Source organism: Panthera pardus, unplaced genomic scaffold, assembly GCF_024362965.1.
Source record: "Panthera pardus isolate Hobbes unplaced genomic scaffold, ASM2436296v1 HiC_scaffold_22, whole genome shotgun sequence".
Taxonomy (NCBI): domain Eukaryota; kingdom Metazoa; phylum Chordata; class Mammalia; order Carnivora; family Felidae; genus Panthera; species Panthera pardus.
The window spans coordinates 73,287,188-73,295,637 of NW_026526788.1; the positions used below are offsets into that span (position 1 = coordinate 73,287,188).

Below are 8,450 nucleotides of genomic sequence, written 5' to 3' on the forward strand. Positions count from 1 at the left end.
TTCGGGTTTTTTCTTACAGAGAAATAAAATGCTACAGATGTGCTTAAACATCTAGTTCCAAATCCCATTCTCTTTTTCTCCCCCCTCTGTTTCTCATCAGGGATCGTTATCCTGAAGTGGTTAATGTTTATATTTCTGGCCTCACCTACTCCATGAGCGTTGACCTTCCCATTGGCGCAGCAGCTGGGAGACGATAAAGAATTCGCCTCCCATCCCTAAGTTGGGAAGCAGCAAGTGTGGGATTTAAAGCCACCTAATTGGCTGCCACAGCTCAAACACTTCTGACCTCTCTACGCTGGGCAACGGAGCCCACTCACGACTCTGGGGTTCCGGGAGATGGTCATCTCCTTTGGGCGGGGCTGTGGTGGGTCTTCCCCTCTGTAAGAAACCAGGGGAAGGGTGGGCTCCACTCCCGAGACGAGGGGCGAGCAGCGGAAGTTGCAGGGGACAAGATATCCAGGGACATTTGCAGGACTGAGGGGAGAAGTCAGCCTGCTGTATGTAAATATGCCAAGAGGACAAGAGCCTTCCCGCTTACAGGGTCTGGGGCCGAGCTGGTGGGAAAGGAGACTGAGGGGCTCGACAGAAGCCTCAACTGTCCCAGCAGACATACTGAGGAAGCAAGCTTGTGGTATAAGTAAAGGAAGAATGAAGCATTCAGTCACTGAGTATTTGCTCCCTATTACACACATATACCTACACACAACCCCCCATCCCGACAAACACACCCTCCAACATTCGCTCATGCACACACTCACAGACCACACACACACACACACACACACACACACACACGTCACCTCGGCCCACATGGCTTGACTCTATTTTGTTGGCATTCCCAGCCTCCAGAACTGTAAGAAGTAAGCGTCTGTTGAGTAAGCCACCACGATGTTTTGTGACGGTAGCCCAAGCCAGTCAAGCCCACCAACGGCCCACAAGCCCCTGCACTATCTGGCTCGTCTCCCCCTTTCTGAGCACCTCTCTGACTCCTCTTCCCTGGCTCACTCCATTCAGCTGCCCTGGCCTCCCGACTACTCCCTGAATGCACAGAGCACAGTCCTACCCCAGGGCCTTTGTACTTACATCCATTCTATGAGGAAGGCTTGTTATACTTCCATGGCAGACGCCTTTGTTTCCTTCCATCCTTTATTCAAAAGTCACCTTCTCAATGAGGCTGGCCTGGAAAACCCTTTAGAATTGCAACTCACTTCCCCCACCCAGCACTTCCCACCTCCCTTACATGTTGTACTTTGTCCTCTTTTTCCCATGCACTCACCCCCTTCTAACTTACGGTATTCTTTATTGTTTATCATCGATTGCCTGTTACCTCCTGCAAGAACGTAAGCTCCAGAAGAATAGAAATATGTGTCAGTTCTGTTCACCGATGAACCCCAAGTGCCTAGAACCATGCCTGGAACACGGTTCCCCCTCAATACGTGTTTCCTGATTGAACGGATGGACCTCTTCACCGCTGGTGCCAGGCGTGGAGACCGTGTCATACCAGCATTGCCCAGCAGATGGCAGCCGATTCACGCCAGAGACAGCTGGGAGCCTGCACTCTTGAACTCCAGGTTCCTCCCAATTAAATCCAAAATAACAACCCAGGAGACAAAAATCCGGTTTAATTTACTCTTAATGCAGCCTTGCATTTGTGAGAAAGAAGTTGTAGGTAGAGGGTGAGCTGCTGAGCTGATAAAGCGTTTATCTAATACGAGAGACTGTTTACCCACAATTCAAGGGTAAAAAAATGAAAACAGCTGTCGAGAAGAACCAAGCAAGGTCAGAGTCCTCCCACGGTGGGGGAAAATGGAGGCGAAGAAGGTTTGTGGCCCCGGATCTACATCCCTCCTCCAAAAGATGGAAAAGTGACACTGGACCGCTACAACCGAGGGAAAGAAGGAACGCTAGAAATTAACACGGCACCTGGGGAGTGGAAGTTTCCCGGCTTCCTCAGAACGTGCCAGAAGACGCTCTGTTACAAGAACCTTGGGTCTCGCTCTGCAATACCGTCCTCTGGGCCCCCGCCAAGCCACCCTCTTCCTGGGCGCTTCCGTCACTCGTGTCATCAGGGAGACGAGTTGCAGCCGTAACCAAGTCTTCAGAAGCCAAGATCAGGTGCTCCTGCCTTTGATCAGATTCAGCCTTTGAGTGAGTCAGGTTAGGGGGAGGCTCCCAGGCAGACACTGCTTGTGAATCTGCGTCTACTGACCCAGAACTATCCAAGCCAGCTGGTCAACCCGGATGCCGCTACAGTGAGGACGAGAGATGCATGCACTGGGTGCCCCCCGTGTGCCAGGCATGCGCGGAGGGCACCGCCTGCGTGATCTCATTAGCCCTCCGAGCAGCTCTCTGAAGCCCATGCTGTCCTCGTCCCCATCTCACAGATGGCACAAGAGAGACACCGCTTGCCCAAGGACCCAGTGAGTTGCTCTCCAGCTCACTCTCAGCCGCTGAGAGGGGGGCATCTGCTGAGATGCACTGTGGATCCTGACGAACTTCAGAGAACAGTTGATGCAGCCCCTTCCGTTCGCAGATGGGGAAGCTGAGGCCCAGAGAGGGGGAGGGAGCCGCCCAAGTTCACTCGGAGAACTGAGAAGCCCACCCACGCTTCTATGCACCAAGAAGTATCCTGCACCTTACCATCCCTGACTCGTGTTGGGAGGCCACTCCAATAACCAAGTCGCAGGCTTTTATTTTGCGCTCGCAGATTCCAAATTGGCTTCAGTCCCTGCTGGCACTACGCACTTCTGCATGAGCTCTTGTCAAAACAACACCACATCTCAGTTTAAGAGTTTATCAAATTTAGGAGCCTCTCCAGCCAGGCGCACTGGCCTCTCGTGATGTGAATTCCGGCTTCTGTGGCTCGTTGGCCGATGCTCTTGGTCAAGCCACTCAACCGCTGAGCCGGTTTGTTCATCAATAAAATGGGAATAACAACATTCACAAAAGGGGGTGTTACAGGCCCGTGCTAACACAAATGTAACAGGAGCCACAAATGCAAGTCACAGACGTAATCTGAAGTTTTCTAGTGGCCACTTAAAAAAAAAAGATAAAGGAAGGGCGCCTGGGTGGCTCAGTCAGTTGAGCGTCCGACTTCGGCTCAGGTCATGATCTCGTGTTTCATGGGTTCGAGCCCCGCATCGGGCTCTGTGTTGACAGCTCGGAGCCTGGAGCCTGCTTCTGATTCCGTGTCTCCCTCTCTCTCTGCCCCCTCCCTGCCCACGCTCTGTCTCTCTCTCAAAAATAAATAAAAAAGGTCAAGGGCTCAGGTGACTCAAAGTACATTTAGGCTCCGTTTTTCATTTTTCTATTTGGTTTCATTTGACCCAGTATATTCAACATATTACCATTTAAATATCTAATCAATATACAATTGTTAACAAGATACTTCGTGTTTGATTTTCTCTCCAAGTTTGCATACTCTGGTGTGGATTTTGTACTTACACCTCATCTTAGTTTGGACTAGCCACAATTCAAGTGCTTAATAGCCCCACGTGGCAAGTGGCTACTGCCCTGGATGGCACTGATCTAGGCCTTGATAAATATTGTGAGCACACAGCTCTATATTTTAAGAGTCTGTGTGTCTCCGCCTTGTCTGGGACAGACCGACTTCATGGAGCCTGAGGATAATCTGCTGGGACCCTGACAGGCCTGGAAGGTCTGCCTTTGGGCTCAGCAGTGGAGGTGATAAACCCCCAGGTCTTTCCTGCTCTGAGCAGGTCACTGGTGCCTTTGAAAACCTTCCCTCCCCAGATTCATTTCCTCCGGGGTCACACACAGGACTTCCGCACGCTCTGCAAATCTTCGTGTCCATTTTGTCCTCGGTGTCGTCGCCAGGAGTGTTCATAACAACTGCACCATAGACGAAAGCCCAATCAGGACCAAGAGCGGAGAGGAGGGCGAGGTGACAGGTGACGGGAACTGTGCCCTCCCTTCCCCCGTGAGATCTGGGGCCCAGGGCTCTGGTCACCATGGAGCCCAGATGCTGTCCTTGCTTTCCAATTTAGAACATGGCCTCACTGCACCTGGCTCAACTCGGTGGCCTGAACCGAAACTCGGTCTTTCCAAGGGAGCTCCCCCTCTGTTGCCAGTATTTACGTTCGATAAATCTTCGGGGTCGGGGTGCAAGTGCTCAGGGGCTGTGCTCAGAGAAACAGCCAAGGGCCCACCCACAGGGGGCTGAGGTGGGAAAATGGGACCACTCTCTGCCTGGATTCCCCTGACACTGGTCCCTGGGGTTCAGGAGGGGGACCAGGTGCCTGGGCTGGGCCAAAGTGGGAAAAGTGGGTGGGAGACCCAAGGTCCTGGGGCTCTGGTTTCCCATTGGTTTGGGGGTACTCTGCCACTCCCCCTTTACCTCCAGCTCCCAGACAGTTCCTTGTCTTCTTCTGGAAGGCAGTGGTTGAGGGCCAGAGCTCTGCCTTCCGACTGCCTGGGTTCAGATTCTGACCCTGCCGCTTACAGTGTGACTCCAGCACGTTCCCAAGCTCCGTTCGCAGCGGTGTCCTCATCTACAAATGGGAGAATAACTCCCTCCCTGGGTCTGCTGAGGACTGAACGAGGCAATACATGTAAGAGGTAGCATCATGGCAGGCTACTATCAGTAGATTTTACTGGGGAGACAGCTGACTCCCCGACACTTTGGCTGGTGCTCAGGATAAGAGGGCCTTCATGGTTTTCTCAGTTAACTAATTTTATGGATTCAAAACACAGCCTTCGCGTCAATCCATGCTGCTAGAGATCAGAACGATCTCTGAGATAGTTTGTTAAGTGAGAAAAGCAAAGCGCGAATTCCACAGCCGCGCTGTGGAACAGACAAGCGCGGCCTGTAGTTGGAATGATACGGAAATTACTGGTAGGCGGGGATTCAGGCGGGAGCCAGGGGCAGGGGTACGAGAGGGGTTGACTTTTCATGATCCCGTCCCTCGTGAGATTCAACGTCATCGGAGTGGTACTGCCTCTTTCCCTCTCTTCGAGCATGCAGTCCTTTTTCCATGAAAAAATTACCCACTGAAAAGCTCTCCCTCCCCCCACCCCATTTACAAAGGAAAGCATGGTCATCGTAGCACATTTCCGAATTTGGGAGAAGAGCGTGAAAAGGTTCTGTCATTCCATTGCTGGATGGGTGAAGACCCAAAGGTCCTACCTGGGGAGATGGTCTGCTGCTAAATTCATTGGCCGCGTGTCACCGCTTAGACATCTGTTGGGATTTAATTGGGGCGAGAGGAAGAGACCAGACGGGTTAGTGCATGTGGAATCACCCCCCTCCAAACAAACAAAGCACAGCGCACACACACATACACACACTGAAGGGGGACTAGGCACTACTCCGCACCTCTCGACAACCAAAGCACTTTACACGTGTACGTGCACACACACACACACACACACGCACACGCAGTAATCCAAAGGGCTTCACATACCCATCCAATAATCAAAGCGCTTCATATACACACACCGATGACCAAAGAGCTTCGCACACATACGCGCCTGACCAACCGAAGGGTTCACACACCCACCCACACCTTCCCCAACAACCAAAGCTCTCCATACAGACACCCCCTGCAAAAGAAAAACCCAAAACGCTTTGATGTGTTTGCCGCCACAGCAGATACTTGAACATCTAGACGTTGGGCAGCGACTTTCTTTTCAGATTAATGAGCAGAGAAAGATCGAGGCTGGAGGGGGGGGGGTGGTGGGGAGGCGGGAGAGAGCAATTACACCTAAATCTTTTCTCTGTTGATTAGGGATTCCTTCTCCAGCCCGCTTTGGCTCCTGCTAAATCTTTTTCTAATGAGATGTGGCTTATCCAGATCAGAGCGCTGAGAAAAAAGTTGCAATTAACTTTAAGAAGTAAAGGAGTGAGTGAGAAGGGGGAGGCGGGGAAGGGGCTGGGCTGGAGGGCAGGGAGAGCGGGCGCAGGGGAGAGGCTCTCCTGCAGGGCAAAGGGGCCCAGGCCCAGCCCCATCTGGTCCATCCTCCATTTTGATTCCAGAGCTCAAGGAAAGTCCCTCGTGCCCCCTATCCCTGCCGGGTCAGGCCTCTCGGCCACTCCAGGCTCCAGTCAAGGGTTGGGAGTGGTGAGGGTCCCCGGGGTCTGGGCCTTCTCCACTCCGCACCCCCAACACCTGGTGGGGAGGGTGGGGGGGGCAGGACCCTCTCAGCCACCTCTCTCACACCTGAGCTCTTCCTTCTGCCCACTTACCCCTGCAAAGACATGGGGGCCCTCGACGGCGTGCCAGGAACCTCCCTGACCCCGGGTTTCAAGTCAGCACTAACTTCCGGACTTGCTGGAGTTGGCCGGCTCTCTGCTGGCAGCCAGAAGCAGCAGAGCTGTCGTGGGCCTACGGCACTGAGAGCCACAGCTGGGGTCTCTCTAGCTCTCGACCTCGCTCACTGCTCCCAGGGGGCAGTCGGGCCCCAGCTATTTTCTTTTTTTTTTTTTTTAATTTTTTTTTAACGTTTATTTATTTTTGAGACAGAGAGAGACAGAGCATGAACAGGGGAGGAGCAGAGAGAGAGGGAGACACAGAATCCGAAACAGGCTCCAGGCTCTGAGCTGTCAGCACAGAGCCCGACGCGGGGCTCGAACTCACGGACCGTGAGATCATGACCCGAGCCGAAGTCGGACGCTTAACCGACCAAGCCACCCAGGCGCCCCAGGCCCCAGCTATTTTCAAGTGAGCCACTTAGAAGGGCAGAGAGGGTCTGGGATTGAAAGAGACACTTCATCTAGAAATGGTGAAAAAAAAAAAGGGGGGCGCCTGGGTGGCTCAGTCGGTTGAGTCTGGCTCTAGATTTGGGCTCAGGTCACGGTCTCATGGTTTGTGGGTTTGAGCCCCACGTCGGGCTCTGCACTGGCAGTGTGGAGCCCGCTTGGGATTCTCTGTCTCCCTCTATCTTTGCCCCTCACCTGCTCTCTCTTTCTCTCTCATAAATAGATGGATAGATAGATAGATACATAGATAAAATGTTGACAAAGCTTCCAGAAGCTTCCAGAAGCAACACAGAGTCACCTTCATTTGTTCCTCTATTGATACACTCAAGCTCCGCCAAGCTGCACCTGTAGGAGGCGCTCCCCCTCTCTGGCGCTGAGTTTCTCCATCTCTCGAGAAAAATAAAGACGGGGCCGTGGGCAGCGGATCTCCAGGGACTTTGCCAGTCCCGATGCCCGGAGATGGGCAGAAGCCCAGGCGGACTCAGGAAGTCCTGGTCGGAGGGGTGACACCGGTGCCCTGGCCCCCGGGCCCTGCCCTGTGCCCCCACGGGACACGAACCCATCCCTGCAAACTATTATCCACGCACAGACTGGTTTCTGCGCGATTTGGCGATCAGTATCCAGCAGTGCCTGAGGGCGGCTTACGCAGATCTTGGCGTCTGTCTCTAACCCAGTGCTTGGGGTGGGGTCTCAAATGATAACCTGGCATCTGCGTGCCAGCCAAGCTGGGGACCCCACGCTTGCGTCACCCGAAATTAGGAGAAGCGGGGTGGACGGAAGGCCAGGGGCGGGGCACACGCTCCACAATCTTTGGTCACACGGAGTCATATATGCTAAAAAGGGTCCAGGCAGACCGTCCGAAGGTGGATTCCTTCACTCTCTTATCCACACCACATCCTTTCCCCCACCCCACGGACCTCCCTGTGCAAAAGAGAAGGGGTTTTTATTGCGCTACTGGTGCCTCAGGGGGAAAAAGTGAATCCAGAGCCTCTGAATCTTGGCCCACCTGATGAGTTTGCATGGTTCCCAAAGGGGAAGGGCCTGCGAGTGTTGGTGGCCACCCAGAAGCACAGTCCCCCCAGGAGGATATTTGGGTGACCCCTTACCTCATAAGCTGTGGAGATGACACCAGGCCAGGGGACAGATAAGCTAACCCCATTTTTTTCCTGTGTCTTGAGTTCCCGAGAGGTCAACCTATTCTACAACCTTAAGGCCCAGGAATTTCCTTAGAGTCTGGTTCCCTGGGCCCCTGGTCAGCCCTCCTTTCTGCTTCTGCCCTCCACCGTGCTAGCTGCTGGAGACAACCCTGACTTTCTCCTATCTTTCTCTGGCTCGCCAATCTAATAAGCATATGTGCTAGAAATACTAGCTGGAGTGCTAAGTTAGAAATTCTTCGTAAACGTATAGTAAGGTCGGATGAAGGGGGGGGGGAACCCAGAAAACAAAACACAAAACCCCGAAACAGAAATTGGACACAGGAGGGCAGATGTAGACTGAACAGGAAGTGCTGGCCCTAGGCTAAATGAAACAGCTGTCACCATTGTTCTAGACTGAAAACTGCCTTTGCAAACTCCACGCGGCCCAGGCTCAGAAAGCAGATGTTAATAATTACAGCACATGAAACGAAGGGCACAGGATTAGGCAAGTGACGAAAAAGAAATGGTACCAGTAGATTTATAACTCGCTCAGGCAAATCTGTTTGGGCCGGTGGGGGTGGGCAGGGCGGCCCCCT

General features: G+C 53.1%; 1 long non-coding RNA gene across 1 annotated transcript; it reads right to left on the reverse strand.

The window, feature by feature from the left end:
- Window positions 1–731: 731 nt before the first annotated feature.
- LOC109273024 (uncharacterized) lies at window positions 732–6,418 on the reverse strand. The gene is made up of 4 exons (XR_002082713.2): window positions 6,206–6,418; window positions 5,147–5,200; window positions 4,358–4,546; window positions 732–3,852 (listed from the first exon to the last, which is right to left on the reverse strand). It is a non-coding gene; the product is annotated as an uncharacterized LOC109273024 (long non-coding RNA).
- Window positions 6,419–8,450: the final 2,032 nt, after the last annotated feature.